The sequence below is a fragment of the Lygodium microphyllum genome, chromosome 13 (assembly GCF_053477565.2).
Source record: "Lygodium microphyllum isolate KBCC chromosome 13, Lygodium_microphyllum_v1.1.10, whole genome shotgun sequence".
Classification (NCBI taxonomy): Eukaryota; Viridiplantae; Streptophyta; class Polypodiopsida; order Schizaeales; family Lygodiaceae; genus Lygodium; species Lygodium microphyllum.
The window spans coordinates 9147345-9158380 of NC_141147.1; the positions used below are offsets into that span (position 1 = coordinate 9147345).

At 39.7% G+C, this 11036-nt stretch overlaps 1 pseudogene; it reads left to right on the plus strand.

The window, feature by feature from the left end:
• Nucleotides 1-8837: 8837 nt before the first annotated feature.
• Nucleotides 8838-10233, plus strand: LOC148026323 (uncharacterized; annotated as a pseudogene).
• The last annotated feature ends 803 nt before the right edge of the window (nucleotides 10234-11036 follow it).

The window sequence follows — 11036 nt, forward strand, 5'->3', positions numbered from 1 at the left end:
CAAATGCATCGATCTTTCTTTTAACTTAGGGTTTCCTAATCCTTGAGCTCTTCATTTGCTCTAGAGTTGTTGTTGCATCTAGCGCAATCTCAAATATGATTGATAAACATAGTAGCTATTGGATAGATCTCACGGCATCTTATTTTTAATCCTTATGAACGTTATTTGTGTTAACTATGCACAACATCAAGATCCCAATGAACTAACAGTTCGAGATATTAGCAAGAGCTTGGGCAAAGATCTAAGAGTTTCATGAATGGATTTCTTTTAGGCTAGACTGCCTACCATGCAATCCGTCAAGTGTGCAAGCTACAACATACCTTCAGTGGGGTGAAAAACATTACTACTAATTTGCAAGAAGGGAAAATCAAAAATACATTGGAACTTTGTATGCTATTTATGGTATGCATGAATTTTATCGCATAACATCTAGTTGCGGTTTTACTTCTCTTGGCGGGAGTACTTTGCAAACTGCATGTTTCGAATATTTGGGATGAACTTTATCCTTTCAATTAAACCATCCTTGTGTGGCATAGTACGGGTCTAATGCATCTCATGTGAAAATCAAAGCAAGCATTCGTAAATTTGAAAATGCATTACTTATAATCGATACCGTAGTTGGATTGACAATGACGTCCTCACTTGAGGTTTCATTGTGGATTATGGGATTTCCACCTGCATTCGACATTCTTTCCTTGGGGGCCATTTCCTGGTCTTCTTCACTTTAAACACGATCCCACAAGACTTCAACTACCTCTTTCTAGAATAGTGGGGCCAATCAGGGGAGAAAATTAGCCTGCGGATAACCAAGTGGAACGAGGGGGAGAAGAACATCGTGTGTGATCACCCTCTAAGGAGGGGGAGAGAAGGAGACTCCTTGGAATTATTTCCTCTCTCTCTCTCTCTATCTCTCTCTCTCTCTCTCTCCTCTTACCCTCTCTCTCTCTTTTTCTATGCAACATCCAAGCGTTTTGTCTTTTCTCTTACCATGGGGGGGAGTGTTTTATAGGGGAAAGGAGGGGTGTTTTTTTTTTGCCGGGGGACATGCAGTAGTAAAAGTGGTAGTGTTTACCCCTCCCACCAACTGTCTGTTGGCATGGCGGAATGGTCAAGAGGGGGGGGGGGGGGTAGTAGGCCCGTGGCCTCCCTCCTCCATCATCATTATCATCATCTACTTCTCCCACTTCATCATCATCACCGCGTTCTTTCTCTTCGACGTCTCCTTCTCCTCCACATCATCGTTGTCTTCTCCTTCCTTTCCATCATCATCGTGGTGTCCTCCCCTCCTTTCGCTAGCCGTTGACATTGATAGAGAGGGGGGTGTAATATTTTTTTTTGATTAATTTTAAATGTCAAAGGGGGAGGGAGTTCCCATGCGAAGCATGGCGGGGTATTACATCCTCTCCCCTTAGAGAACTCGAGATGTCCTCATCTCGGAAGAACTAGGGAAGACGAACATTAATGGGGCTTTAAGGCCTATGCGTTAGGACCCACCACACATTCGTTGCAACACTCTGATCACTCATAAGCATGTGGTCTTTGAGAATAACAACTTATTGCATTTTGATATATCCGAGTTTGGATTTACAAGAGAAAAGTTTGTTGTAGTTACATCTCATGAATATCTTCTAGGTTTTTCCTAAGTATATGGTATATTTTGGATCATTGGAGCTTGTACAATTTCATTCCTTCTAAGTTCAAGTTCTCTTTCAGTTCTGTTGGGACAATTGACGTAATCATGTCCAATGTTGTGGCACTCGGAGCATCGGTGTTTAGGGTGCTTTGAAATTTCCCTTTTGAAATGACCTAACTCCCTACAATAAAAATAGCGCATAGCTTTATCACTTGCAGTCACAAGATTCCTAGTTGTCCTTGGCAAGATTTTCTTCTTTAGACCAAATTGCCCTAGGATCCTTTTAGCTTATCGAAGTGGTCCTTTACCTCGCAAACTCTATTTCCAGATTCTCCTCTTCTTAGTTTGGGACTGAGCTCCATGGACGATGGGCTTTGCTGGTAATACTAAAGAATACTTCCAAGCTTCGACATTCTGGTAAGACCCAATCTATATTAGTTAAGAATAAACAACTTAAGAGAAATTCATTGCAAGTTATAATTGTCATGCCTTACTAAAGTATCTTTGATCACTTGTAAGTTCTAAGCTCAAAATTGATGCAACTCATATTTACTCGGATTAACTATAATTACGAGAGTAAAGTTTATTCCAATACAAGTTGTATTTCGTGTCGATAAAATTTCTAGGATCTCTAGTCATCATGAAGAGGTGTAGTGAGATCTAAGTCTTTGTCTTCATCTAATTCCTCTATATATCCGAAGACTACACTTGTGTAGTTTCGTTTTCTTGGAGGCTCCATATCTTCTGGACTTAAGTGAGCAGGGTAGTCTACTTGGACGTGGCCTAGCTCATTGCAGTGGAAACATCGGCGGTTGGGATATCTCCTATGGATGTGCCCTATCTCTCCGCACATGTGGCATCTCTTGTCCTGATCTCGAGAATCATATTTGCTACAATTGTCCGATTTAAGTTCTTGGATGATTGGTGTTGCTCAAAGTAATGCATCTTACAAGTTTGTTGGACGCATTGCTTCAAGACGGTGCTTTAGAGAAGTACTCAGCAAGCCATGGCAAAACTTGGATACTTGTTGCGCAATGTCCATAGGTGGCGCATATTTTAGTAGGGTTACAAACTTTGAGTAGTAAGCTTCCAGGGTTAATTCTAGCTGCTTGAGCTTCAAGAATTCATTCATCTTCAAAGTCTGCTAGGTTGGCAAAAGGTATCATTTGCGTATAGCATCTTTTAGAGCTGAATCCAAGTGATAGTGGCTTCAGAAATACCTTGATCTTTGCACCATTGCTTCCACCATATTCGAGCCTAACCAACTGGCTATCATTTCTTGATTAGTAGAGGCAGTTCTTCCCAAAGTAGAGAAATAATCATCCATTGACTCAATCCATATCTCTGCCTCTATTGTGACGTTTATCCCTTCTCCATCAAAATCGGGTGCCTTAATTTGTTTGAGAAGGAATTTCTTCTCTTGGATGTCAGCATTCGTGGATGCAGAAGGTGCCTGACGGTCAAGCCATACCACTTCAGTTATTCTGTTTAGGATATATCTACCATCCATACATTAATCAATCATGTAACATTACGAAGTTTTGCTTTGATACCAACTCTAACGTGTTCACCTACAGGCACGTTTTTAGCAGTCTATCGAGAGACGAGTCTAAGCGACTCCGCCTGGCACTCCCATGGAATGTCACGGGGTTTGTCGTTTAGGGTTTCTCGAGTCTTCCTTGCAATGGAACATTAGCGAAAAACCCACTAGGATCGACCTAAAAATTGGGTCCCTAGTGATCAAGGTCTCCTGACAACATTCTAGCATCACACGTTTTGGACATCCTACTTTACGTAGAGATAACCCAAGCCAAAGTAAACCCATGTCGCACTTGGTTCAAAGAGAATGGGAAACGAGAGGGATGTGTTGTTTAACCTCTCTTTCCGTAGGGCATAGTCCCATTCTGGTTCCCTAAAACGGCCTGAATTAGGTTCTAACTTAACCATACCTAAAGGTCGAATGATGATAAAACCTTGTGAAAGCCTCCCAGTTCTCTAGGACCACCCTACCGTTGGACAAACTCATCGGGGGTTCCACCCACTCGCTTCTCTTGATATCTTTAGCTTTCTAATTAGGTCCTCTCACATTTATGTGTGATATTTAAAATCAACTTCCTTAATTAAGCCTTTTAGGAAATAGGATTTGTTTATGTAACTTACGGCACAAACACAAAAATAGTGCAAGCCGTCCTTCTGACAAACAAGTTTCTTAACTTATGTTCAAGTTAATCTTTGTCTCCTGCCCATACGGGAGAAATTATATATCCCTTCTGCTCAGCAAAAGTACCTAGTCCAATTCACATGGCACTATAATTTCCATCCTTTATCTAGAATAGGATCTTCCAACTGCATAGACGTTGGGCTCATGACAGTCTTCAACTCTGTTCCAGACTAAGCAAGGGGTGTCCAGAGCTCCACCTGACCCCAAGCAGCCTAGGACACAATTTTTGTGATTTGCCTTTTCACTACTCGACATTCGGCCTGTGAATTGAGCAATGCTCTCTTGCATTAATCCGCGGTGCAATCCTAAGGATGCTCCCCCTTGCAAAATATCATTTTCTTAATTAATTCATTTAAGAATAAAGGACAAGCAAGGCATTCAACCCTAATATCATCTTTCAGAAAACATTCATTTATTCCCATGGCAACTTGTCATCACATACCTCTGCTATGCGTTTACCGTCAAACACAAGCACCTTGAATAATCATCCAATCATATCCCAATAATCAGTTTAATGCAAAAGCATTTAGGATGTTGTTTGATCAATCAACAAAAACAATGGTATCCTTTTCCAAACATTGCAAGAATCGTTACAATAACCTTTCCATCGTGTATTTGCTCTCCTCCTTGGGATCAGGAGTGGTTCCATTTAAAATTTACTTAACATACCCTTCTTTCGACTAAGGCATATGTTAAGGTTTCAAACACTATACAAGACATAAGTTCTATTAATCACTTACATTGGTCGATAACCCAGCCTTCTCCCCAACAAGTACAAAAGTATCGGCCTTTCTTTTGACTTAGGGTTTTCTAATCCTTGAGCTCTTCATTTGCCCTAGAGTTGTTGTTGTATCTAGCCCAACTGCAAATATGATTGATAAACATAGTATCTATTGGATAGATATCACTACATCTTAATTTTAATCCTTATGATCGTTATTTGTGTTAACTATACACAACATCAAGATCCCAATGAACTAACAGTTCGAGATATTAGCGAGAGCTTGGGCAAAGATCTAGATTTCTCGGAAATGGATTTCCTTTAGGCTAGATTGCCTACCATGCAGTCCGCCAAGCGTGCAAGCTAAAACATACCTTCACCAGGGTGAAAAACATTACTACTAATTTGCAAGAAGGTGGAATCAGCAATACCTTGGACCTTTATACGTTGTTTATGCTATGCATGAATTTTATCGCATAACATCTAGTCGTGGTTTTACTTCTCTTGACGCAAGTACTTTGCAAACTCCATCTTTTGAATATTTGGGATGAACTTTATCCTTTCAATTAAACCATCCTTGTGAGGCATAGTACAGGTCTAATGCATCTCATGTGAAAATCAAAGTAAGCATCCTTGTGAGACATAGTACAGGTCTAATGCATCTCATGTGAAAATCAAAGTAAGCATCCGTAAATTTGAAAATGCATTACTTACAACCAGTACCGCAGTTGGACTGGCAGTGATGTCCTCACCCGAGGTTTCGTTGTGGATTATGGGATTTCTGCCTACATTCGACATTCTTTACTTGGGGACATTTTCGAGTCTTCTTTGCTTTACATGCAATCCCACAACACTTCAACTACCTCTTTCTAGAATAGCGAGGCCAATTGGGGGGGGGATTAGGCTGCGGATAACCAAGCGGAATGAGGGGGGGAAGAACACCGCATATGATCACCCTCTAAGGAGGGGGAGAGAAGGAGACTCATTGGAACTATTTCTTCTCTCTCTCTCTCTCACCCTCTGTGTCACCCTCTTTCTCTCTATCACACACACATACACACACACACACATTCTCTCTCTCTCTCTCTTACCCTCTCTCTCTCTTTGCCTATGCAGCATCCAAGTGTTTCATCCTTACTTTTCTCTTACCATGGGGGGGTGTTTTATAGGGGAAAGGAGGGGTATTTTTTGGGGGGGAACATGGAGTAGTGGTGGTGGCTGTGTTCATCCCTCCCACCAATTGTCCATTGGCATGGCCGACTGGTCAAGAGGGGGCGTAGTAGGCCCATGGCCTCCCTCCATCATCATTATCATCACCTACTTCTCCCACTTCTTCATCATCACCACATTCTTTCTCTTCAACGTCTCCTTCTCCTCCATGTCATCACCATATTTTCCTTCCTTTCCGTCATCATCATGCTATCCCCCCTCCCTTCGCCAGCTGTCGCTGTTGACAAGGGGGTGTAAGAAAAGTCTTTTTATTAATTTTAATTGTCAAACGGGGAGGGAGTTCCCATGCAGAGTGTGGCAGGTATTGTATCCTCTCCCCCTTAGAGAATACGAGATGTCCTCATCTCGGAAGAACTAGGGAAAACAATCATTAATGGGGCTTTAAGGCCTGTGGGTTAGGATCCACCATGCATTCGTTTTGCAGCACTTTGATCACTCATAAGCATGCGGTCTTTGAGAATAACAACTTATTGTATTTTGATATATCCGAGTTTGGATTTACAAGAGAAAAGTTTATTGTAGTTACATCTCATGAATATCTTCTAGGTTTTTCCTAAGTATATGGTATATTTTGGATCACTGGAGCTTGTACAATTTCATTCCTTCTAAGTTCAAGTTCTCTTTCAGTTCTGTTGGGACAATTGACGTAGTCATGTCCAATGTTGTGGCACTCGGAGCATTGGTGTTTAGGGTGCTTTGAGCTTTCCCTTTTGAAATGACCTAACTCCCTGTAATAAAAATAGCGCATAGCTTTATCACTTGCGGTCACAAGATTCCTAGTTGTTCTTGGCAAGATTTTCTTCTTTAGACCAAATTGCCCTATGATCCTTTTAGCTTATCGAAGTGGTCCTTTATCTCAGAAACTCTATTTCCAGATTATCCTCTTCTTAGTTTGGGACTGAGCTCCATGGACAATCGGCTTTGCTTGTAATACTAAAGAATACTTCCAAGCTTCGACATTCTGGTAAGACCCAATCTATAATAGTTGAGAAGAAACAACTTAAGAGAAATTCATTGCAAGTTATAACTATCATTCCTTGCTAAAGTATATTTGATCACTTGTAAGTTCTAAGCTCAAAATTGATGCAACTCATATTTACTCGAATTAACTGTAGTTACGAGAGTAAATCTTATTCTAATACAAGTTCTATTTCGTGTCGATAAAATTCCTAGGATTTCTTGTCATCCTGAAGAGGTGTAGTGGGTTCTAAGTCTTTGTCTTCATCTGATTCCTCTATATATCCAAAGACTACACTTGTGTAGTTTTATTTTCTTGGAGGCTCCATATCTTCTGGACTTAAGTCAGCAGGGCAGTCTACTTGGATGTGCCCTAGCTCATTGCAGTGGAAACATCGGTAGTTGGGACATCTCCTACGAATGTGCCCTATCTCTCCGCACATGTGGCATCTCTTGTCCTGATCTCGGGAATCATCTTTGCTACAATTGTTTGATTTAAGTTTTTGGATGATTGGCATTGCTCGAAGTAATGCATCTTGCAAGTCTATTGCACGCATTGCTTCAAGACGGTGGTTTAGAGGAGTATTCAACAAGCCATGGCAAAGCTTGGATACCTATTGCGCAATGTCCATAGGTGGTGCATATTTTAGTAGGGTTACAAACTTTGAGTAGTAAGCTTCCAACATTAATTCTAGCTACTTGAGCTTCAAAAATTTATTCATCTTCAAAGTCTGGTAGGTTGGCAAAAGGTATCGTCCGCATATAACATCTTTCAGAGCTGAACCTAAGTGACAATGGCTTCAGAAATACCTTGATCTTTGCACCATTGCCTCCACCATATTCAAGCCTACTGCAACGTTTATCCCTTCTCCATCAAAATCGGGTGCCTGAAGGAATTTCTTCTCTTGCATGTCAGCATTCGTGGATGCAGAAGGTGCCTGACGGTCAAGCCATACCACTTTGGTTATTATGTTTAGGATATGTCTACAATCCATACATTAATCAATCATGTAACATTACAAATTTTTTCTTTGATACCAACTCTAACGTGTCTGCCTACATGCACGTTTTTAGTGGTCTATCGAGAGATGAGTCTATGGGACTCCGCCTGGCACTCCCATGGAATGTGATGGGGTTTATTGCCTAAGGTTTCTTGAGTCTACCTCACAATGTAACGTTCGCGGAAAACCCACTAGGATCAACCTGAAACTTGGGTCCCTAGTGATAAAGGTCTCCTGACAGCATTCTAGCATCCCGCATCCTGGATATCCTACTTTATGCAGAGATACCCAAGCCAAAGCAGACCCATGCCACACTTGGTTTAAAGAGAATGGGAAATGAGAAGGATGTGCCGCACAACCTCTCTACCCATAGGGTATAGTTCCATTCCGATCCCCTAAAACGGCATGAATTAGGTTCTAACTTAACCATACCTAAAGGTCGTGAACGATGGTAAAACCTTGTGAGAAGCCTCCTAGTTCTCTAGGACCACCCTACCATAGGATGGCCCCATCGGGGGTTCCGCCCACCCGCTTCCCTTGCTAGCTTTAGTTTTCTAATTAGGTTCTATCACATTTATGTGTGATATTTAAAATCATCTTCCTTAATTAATCCTTTTACAAAACAGGATTCGTTCGCGTAACATATGGCACAAACACAAATACAGTGCAAGTAGTCCTTTTGACAAACAAGTTCCTTAACTTATCTTCAAGTTAATCTTTGACTCCTGCCCATATAGGAGAAATTATATATCCCTTCTGCCCAACAGAAGTACATGGTCCAATTCACATGGCACCATAATTTCTATCCTTTATCTAGAATAGGATCTTCCAAGTCCACACAGACGTTGGGCTCACGACAGTCTTCAACTCTATTTCGGACTAGGCAAGGGGTATCCAGAGCTCCACCTAACCCCAAGCGACCTAGGAGTGAAACACAATTTCCGTGGTTCACCTTTTCACCACTCGACCTTCGGCCCATGAATCGAGGAGTGCTCTCTCAGGTTAATCCATGGTGCAAATTTGCAGAGATTTGCGGCATACATTGGAGAAAATTGTGCATCTAGAGATTTCCATATGATTGTTAGCACCCAAGAAATATTTGATAGTTGGATCAAAATCATGAAGAGATACTCTAGAGGTGAGCTTATATCCCAAGAGGAGAGTTCGAGAAAGAAGGGAAGGCAACCTTCTCCTACTGCATTTCATTGCATTATGGGTCTAAGGGATGGATACATCCTTGCACTACAAGAGGAGATCAATGAAGGTCATATCCTTTTTCTTAGAAAAAAAATGGGATAAAGAAGATATGATTGACATGGAAACAAGGGCTAAGCAAATCAAGTAAGATAGGGTCCTAAAGGAGGAATTAGTCACTCTTTTCAATGCCTCAGTTCTAGAAAGTAGCATTGTGATGAAGACTTGGGAAGAGCTTATTAATGACTATGATATCAATGATGAAGTCTACACAAAGATTTTAGGCATTTTCAATGATTGGGTATCAAAGAAGCTCACACGTGGGGCTGATGCAAGGTCCCTACCAAATGGATCAAAAGATATTGTGAACTTCTTAATTGGAAAAAAGTAAAATCCTCTTCAATCCTGCACTACTTTGCCTTTGCATGTATATGTTGTCAGATGCAATTTAGAAACCTTTGATATTATACATAATGTTTACAGAAATCCAATTATCATTGGGGTTGTTGTTCTAGATGCAACACATGGGGTTGAGGGAATGAAATGGGACTCTATAAAGTTTGGAAAGGTTGTATTGACTCTACTACAAATGACATATGAACCTAAACAATTCATATTGTTATCATTTATTGATCGAAAGAAAATGGAAGCTTTGGAAAATACTCTTGAAAGCATTTCTTGCAAATAACATATGCTAGTTGGTAGTGTTGACTTCCTACCAATGGATAGAACCTTTGCTTTTGGATCTATAGATTCTTTTTTAGTTTTTACATTAGTGACCATGGAGAAAAGCTTCATCAATTTTGAGCGATATATAAACAATGTCAACAAGCCTTCCATTTTGAACTTTGAAGGCTTGGACAAGGAGTGCAATGATGAAGATCTTAAAGAAGACCAGAGGATTGCAAAGGTCGTTTTGAGAAAGAAAATGAAAGTTATGGGAACTACAATTAAATCATTCAATGATGCTCATGAGGTTGTATTTGATGTATATGCAAGTGGACTTGCATCTAAGGTGGCATTGGTAAATCACATGAATACTATTGCAGTGGTTTGCAACACTCAAGGGCAAAGAGAGGTTGAAGCACAACTATGGAGGGTCCATAAGAGTACCAAACAAAATTCAAACTCCCAAGAGGTTCCTCCTACTAAAGTTCAAGTTCTTGAAGTACCACTCGAGGGCATAGAAGAATCAAGCCAAGACATAGCAAGTCTAATTATGAAAGAGAAATTAAAGGCTACTTCATGTGAATTCTGTTCCTTCTCCTTTCATTAAGGAAGACACATTGATGTAATTTTACTTTTTTTTCTTGAGAAGTTACTTCCATTAGCATTTGTGATATTTTCTTTCTTTGGTGATATTACTTAAAGAAACTATGTCTTTAGTTTTTTATTTTTTTACAAAAGGTACCAAGCATGTTTGGTTTAAAAAATCTATTTAAGTAAATATTTTGCTAAAATAGTATTAAAGAGCTTATTAAAATTTATCATCCTTTGTGAGGATAACTGTTTAATTGTAATCTAGTGTGTAAGAGTACTTATCATAATGAAAAGTTTGAGCTAGCTATGCAAAATTTACTTAAGTCTATTTTAGATCTTATTTCAATTAAACTCTTACATGTGTTGTGTAATGATCTTGTTATGTTAGTTTTGGTTAGATTTGTCCACATGGTCAAATCACTTATCTCTTATAACCTCTTTTACTACATCACTAGTGTATGTCTATGCATGTACCTTAGGATAAGAGAGCCAACAATATATTACACACCCCAAAAAAGATTCATTGCACCTCCCAAAGGAGTTTTACCTCGGTAGCAAATATTGGAACAAAGATTTCATCTCCAATGTATCTTTTAAGATGTGTATATGGAATATTAAGATAAAATCCTTGTTACAATTCATGAATTTAAATATCTATGGGATATAACTAGTTCAAAAATAGAATGGTTAGTCCTTGAGAAGAAACTATGAAAACTTATCTAAATAGAGTATAACTTATCTCAATTAAATTGTCATGTGTCAATTATATGTGACATAGTTTTGGTCACATGGTCAAAAGTATCATGTTTAAATTTTCTT